The sequence below is a fragment of the Cinclus cinclus genome, chromosome 4, assembly GCF_963662255.1.
Source record: "Cinclus cinclus chromosome 4, bCinCin1.1, whole genome shotgun sequence".
Lineage (NCBI taxonomy): Eukaryota > Metazoa > Chordata > Aves > Passeriformes > Cinclidae > Cinclus > Cinclus cinclus.
The window spans coordinates 4,478,058-4,485,108 of NC_085049.1; positions in this window are offsets into that span (position 1 = coordinate 4,478,058).

Sequence of the window (7,051 nt, forward strand, 5' to 3'; positions counted from 1 at the left end):
ATTCTGAGAACACATAGTGCATATGAATAGTTGTAGAATTTCCTTACAGGCAATGTTTGAAAAAGGCATTATTTCTGGATCTTTCTGTGATTCCCAATGCTGTCTCTACCAGCAGCAACCATCTGCTTCACTTCAATGAGAATATCCTTTCTTCCTAGGGAGGTGAAAATGCAAAGCTTTAATATACAGTATTCATGGCCACCTCTTGACTACACTTTAAATTACTTTCATGGGGTAAGAATATGCTTGTCGCAGCATTGAGATTTTTTCCTTTAAGTTTCTTATAATAATCTTCCATGAAATTACAGAAACATATGTCCACATATATATATATATATGAAGATTCATTTAAAATCCTTATATTTCCATTTATAAATAAATCCAAGTAGTGTTACGTTTATCTTCTTTATATAAGATACTCTCACAATGGAAATGGAAAGATGGACCCTACAGCAAGTGAAAAAACATTGAGACAGACTCTAAAAATGTGCAAATCAATTTCAAATACTTAACTAAATCTTCTCATGGCTAATATTAGAAGATCTTACATATGCTATGAAAATATAAAACACTTCAGGAATGTAATAGCTGAAGATAGTCTGTGCATAGATATATAATCATCTGTGGGGTTAATGACTGAACACATTTTATGCATAAAACATCATGATTTCTGCATATGACACCATGTTATTTAAGCACATAAAAGATAAACAACATAATAGTTATACCAAGAATAACCAATAACATATTTCTGTGAATTATTTAAATATAAAAATGAGAAGTGAAATTGAATATCACAACCATGATTCCATTGGAGTTTGCATTTTGATACAAAGGTATTTTTCCCCTGTGGGATGAGTTGACCTCAACCTCTTTGCTCACTCACTTCCTAGAGGGTTGACAGAGAGAATCAGAAAGAAAAAAAAATACAGAGAAAGACTCATGGATCAGGAAAAAGACAGCTGAATAATTGGGGGAAATGACCTAAGACCACTCAGCACTCCTGCAAGCAGAGCAGTGCCCAGACAATCTCTGAGCAATGCCTACACTGGAGCATCTCTCCCTTTGTAACTCCCTCTCCCATTTCATTGCCAAGCATGGCTATTATTCTGTTCTGTGTCATTTGCCCTGGCTATGTCCCTGTCTGAGCTTTTACCCTTCCCTGAACGAATGACTCCAAGGAATGGAGCCAACTGGGGGAATTTCTCTAAAATTTCACTACTTGAAACATCACTGAAGACAGAGTCTGAATTTTCAACAGGGGGTAAATTTTGAATAGTCGGTTTGAATGCATTGATTTTTGAAGGTATCTCAGTGATTAATTTTTTCACTGCTAAAATTAAAGGTGGGAATGAATTTCATCCTGACAAGTATTTTGTGTTAGCTAATCAATACCACAAAAATATTCACAATAAGAACTTCCACAGGTTATTTCTGCATTACATTCAGAGATTCTACTATATAATTTTCCAGTACTGAGCTGCAATACAGATACAAAACCATGCCCTGTATTTCAAAATGTGACTAGATGGATTAATAAATTCAAGTTTTATTAATCTAATATTTTTAAATGAGTTTTTTCAGACTTAAATAGAAATCACCATGGGTGAACTAAAATTGTGGGATAAAAAATGGTGGTGCAATACAGATATGTAGAAAGTCAGTCAGAATTGTGAATCACACTGTAGAAATGCCTTTTTTTCTGACTCTGAAATCTTGCATTTAAAATTAACAATCCCTTGAAAGCTGACAGCTGCATCAATGGGCACTTTGAAACAGATGCGAATCATTATGCAGGTCTAAGAATGCATTATTTTTTTTTTCTTTTACTTTTCTTGTTGTTTTGATAAATTAATAAATAAATCAAAATATATAAATTAGGAAACAAATAAGACACTCTTTCTAATGCTATAAACAGACTGTGACCTAAAACATTTGTTCAGCACTCTGTTTTGTTAACAACATCAGATTCAGATCACTAGTTCATATTACCTGGAGACAGAAAGAAAATTGGTTGAACTAATTAGGAAATTTGCACGTCAGGTAATTCATGTTTAAGACTCCAGGAAACGTACACCATGTTTCATAATAAAAGCTGAACTGCTTAGCTGATATACAGACAATATGCAAATATAACTTTTATTCTTTCAATAGAGGTGCAAAACAAATTCAGATGAAAATAAGGAATCTCATGTATCAGATCAGAGACTATTCACAGAAAAAAATTAATTTTTCAGGGCCTAAGGTATATGCAATTTACATTAATCTCTCTGGTTTTGCATAAAAACAAGTAAGCTTAAAGGAAAAAATTTCTTATACACAGTAGGAATCAAGTAGATGTAAAACTTGTACTATATTGACTAAATTTTTTGGTAGTCTTAGTTTATTTTAGTGTAATTGTGGTATGGAAGGACTTGAACATTCTAATGATGGCGGGCATTGATGGTCACTATCTAAAATAAAACCCTTTTAATTTGAAGGGAACTTGAAATGCCTTTCATATGTTTCTGGTGTAATATGAGATAGAGAAGGACTGTGACATCTTACACTTGTACCACTTCTTAAAAATTATAAAAATAGATTGTAAATCTAACCAGTAAAGCTTTCAGTAAAGCTATTATCTTCACTCATGCCAAAGGCAGTTTTTTCACTGACATAAGCAAGTTAGATAAAGCTCCAGCAGACAGATGTGCAAAACTGAATTCAGGAGTACACTGTGAAGCACATAATTTTTAAAATATGGCAAAATATCAAGTACATTTGTGTATTGGGGAAAAAAAATCACTACATTAATACATATTTTTGTCCGCTATGGAAATAGTTTAGTGTAGATATAGAAAAATCATTGCTTTCAATTATTCATCTCCTATGCCTCTGAATCACTTTCCTATTACCTGTTGCCCTTCTCCTCTGAGACAGTTTTTGTCTGCTTTTCTAAATTCCACAAGTCCACATTTGGTAATAGAAGAAGAAAAAAAAACAAGTAGCGATGGAAAATTCATAGATATTTAATGATAATAGTTCTTTCCCTAATCTTAAATTTCTAGCCATGTTATTAATTTATTATTATGCTACAATAAAAATGGCCAGATCTGCAGCAGGTTTATAGAGTAACTTATTATTGATTTGAGGTTTGACTGATGAATCGCTGAGGAATCACTTTATGTCGCCACTGAAATTATTGCTTGTTACCTATTCACTTTGAAAAATGTGTATACTAGTTCCACTAATATCTCCAGTGGAAGGGTAGTTTGTGAGCTTTCTGTCCTTAAAAATTCTGCAGAGTATTTCCATAATTTTAATTTTCTTTTACATGTCTTATGAATTCATTATTCATGAGATTAAATGGATGGACAGACATTCCTGACATAGTTAATAAAAACACTCCTGTAACAATCTTTTTGTCTGTTATTTTCACAGGGACACAATATCCTACACAATAGATTTGTTCATAGAGATAAATAAAATTAGGATGTCCTCTTTGTCAGCAACTGACAGCAAAGCACAGCTCACAAGACCATAACTTTGTGACCTTATCCTTCTGTGGCCTTGTTTAGTTTACCAATATTTCTCCTTAACAAAAATGCTACAAACAGGTAGTGGATGTTCTGCAGCTTCCGTAAACCTCTATCAATGTTCAACTCCTTTTTCCATCAGAAAATTTCCCTTAGTTTCTGTTCCATCTTCCCTGCTTCATTCTAAGGTTAGTGGTTGGGCATGAGGAATGCAGTAATTCTTTCTTTTGGCCACACGATGTATTTGAAGATATCTATGTTTGCCTTAAGAAAATTCAATGAAAAATTAATCATCAGAGCAAAATATTTTCTTCCTAGGTCAAATTACATGTATGATTTCTTCATTATTCTTCCTCACTGTTGTTTATCCTAAAGACAAATTAAATTGCTATGACATAAATATTCACAGAAAATTGATGCTGACCGTTATTTTTCTGAATGTTTTTTTAACATCCTAACATCCTTAGAATTACTTTGGTTAACATGACAACTTGAAATACAACTGAAAGGTCAATAGTTATCCATTTATTCTTTTGCCTCAAAAATAGGCAGTTATCCTTATCCACTGTTTTGAAATTTCATAAATCCTCCATGGAAGTACTTGGGAAGTTCTTTGTGTATACTACTGCAAATTTATTTAAAACATCTCAGAAACTTGTTATATCCTTTTAAACATTCTTTCCTAATTTTCTTTTGCCTGCTAAATCCTATTTCTTTTACCCATTAGTTTCTAATCATCACAAAATTTCATGCAGCAAAATCAATTTATCAATGTAAAATTTACACCATTACAGAAGTCACACTTGATTTTGATGTGCTGACAAAATTCTGCCTCATCAGTAAAAGGAAGAGTAAGCTTTCCTGGTGAGTTCAGGGAGAATTAGATTTTTAATTCTTTCCTCCTCCTTAATTTTTTAAGATGAAAATTTTTCTTAATTATTTTTACCAAGCAGTTCGGGCACTCATTTATTTTGGCTGAATTTCCAACACCTTTTTATTCCATCTTGAATTGTTAATACATATAATTTAATCTCTTTCTGTTCAATCTATTAAACTTCTTTTTTTTTTTTTTTTGCATTAGGTATTTTGCTTTGCAGTGTATGCCACATTACAATTCTAAGTAGTGTAAGATGTTTGGTATGAAAGGATAAGTATTTTACAGTAAAATTACACAAATCCTTACATTCTTTATTTTTTTTTTGTTTGAAAGAAAGTTTAAAGAAGAAAATATATTCACTTGATGTAACTCAGATCTACATTTTCATAAGTTTAGAATCCCATATACTAAACAGAAGTGAATAAACATTTAAATATTAAGTGTTCAGTCTTATGAAGCCTTGTGAATGTATTTGTATGCTGTCAGCAAACAAAAGCCTTTGGTGAAAGACTTGTCTATTAACCATGTAAATAGACAAAAATGGTTTTAACCTAAATCCTTGGAAGTATTGAAGTACTTTCATGGCTTCACTGATATGAAGATAACTGGGGTCTAAATCTTTTGAAGCCTTAGTATACACTCACTCTCAGGTTCATGTCCTGTAGGTTACACATCACAAGCACACTCTAATTTGGGTCTCAATTACATTCTCTCCATGGTCAATGAAAATAGATGTCTTCAAAGTACATTTCTTTCTACCTGTGTGTTATGTACCTATATAATGAGAGGAAAAATCAGTTTTTCAAAGTGCTTGCCTCTCTTCATTGGCTACAAAGAATAACCCAGGCGATTAGGTTAAAAGAAACGTACAATCTTCATGTTATGAGAATTTTCTGAGGCCAGTCTCAGCCTGTAGCCTAAATAACTAGCCTAAAGGACCAAAGTAATTAAGGCAGAAAGGTGCTGGAGAAAAATAGCCAGTAACTAAGCCCTACAAAGCTATTTATTTATTCCCCTGCTGGCAGGACCAGGGAAGGCAAAAGTGAGAAAAACTCAGGGTTCAAGAAAAAGACAATGTAATGAGTGAAACAAAGCTCTCTGTGCAAGCAAAATAAAATAATCTTTTATTTGCTACCTCTTGTCAGCAGGCAGATGTTTAGTCAGCTTCTGGGAAGCATGTGTAATGTTGGGAAGAGAAACTCCATGAACAAGGATTGTTTATGCCTCCTTTGCCCTCCTCTCCCTGAGGTTTTACTGTGGGGCACAACATCATAGAATACAGGGTGTCCCTTTGGTCAGCTGGGGTCAGCTGTCCCTCCTGTGTCCTCTCCCAGCCTCTTGCCCCTCTCCCAGCTGAATATTGTGGTGAGAAACAGGTACCAAACACACTGGTGTGTTCTCAACTCTATTTTAGTCACAAGTAATAAACACAGTATCATACAGGTGATTATGAAGAAAATTATCTTCCTTCCAGGAAGCTCTCATAGAGCCTCCACCACTTATGTCATTTAATTTTCATCGTGCTCAGGCTTTCACCATCCAATATATCCTTACTGAGTAGCAAGCAGCTTCTTGTCCTTTCGTAAACACAAAGGGAACCACATCAGCCGCATCTACCAGGCTGTTACTGTGGCCATGGTGGAAAACCCTGCCTGGATCCAGAAGTCCACCAGTTTTTAACACTTAGGAATAGAATTTGCAGGAAAAAAAACCAGCCCAGTTTCTCACCTCCACAGTTCCTAAATGTTTTTCATAAGAAATTGTAAATTCGGTGAATGGAGATTTTAAAACTAAAAAGCCAGTTTCTGGTTTTCCCTTTAAATATTAAAAAATACTGATGCATTTGTACAGCAAATTATATTCAGCGCACAAAATGGAAAGATTTTTGGTTGAACAGAATTAATATACTATTAATTTATCTCAAATTATGAGACACAAGTTATCTCCAATGAAAGTCATAAATCTCAAGTTCTGTAAATAGTTTATTTTTTTCTTTTTCCTTTTAGTAACACATGGAACATTAGTTTGGACTTTGACTCATCTTTTCTAAGTTTCACCAACTGGCTTAAATATCTAAGGTCTTAATTCCTCTATGGAGATGTCCTTTTCTCTGCTTGAACTGTATGCTAGCCAGATGAACCTGAGTCAAAGTGGCTGATAAGCTATCCCAGTTGAAACAATGAAAGCTCATTCTCAGGATTCTAAGTTATTCAAAAAGTGAGATTTTTTTTTACTTTAGTTTAAATTATTTCCATTCTTTTTCACTCAAGAGAGTGAGAATGGACAGGTTCTTTATTTTATTTTTCTCCTTAGCCATTGGCTTGCTGGTTTCAGTCCATCTCAAGGTCACAGTATAGGTTGCCACTATTTGACAGTGAATTATCCTAAATGAAATCAGTTGGTGACCTCAATATAACCCCTGCTGTGTATATCCTCATCGTAATTCAGCAGAGTGAAGAGACACTAAATGGACCCGGAATTTGAACTCAAGAGATGTTTCCTCCAAGCCTCAGTTAAGACACAGTGCACAGTAATATAAATAAGCTTCTCTACGATTTTCTTTATCACTATTATTTTCCCATCATCAACATGAAAAATAATTTCTATTATTTAATAGAAAAATATTTCATTTAGAATAATAGCTCTTTGTGAGTTTACC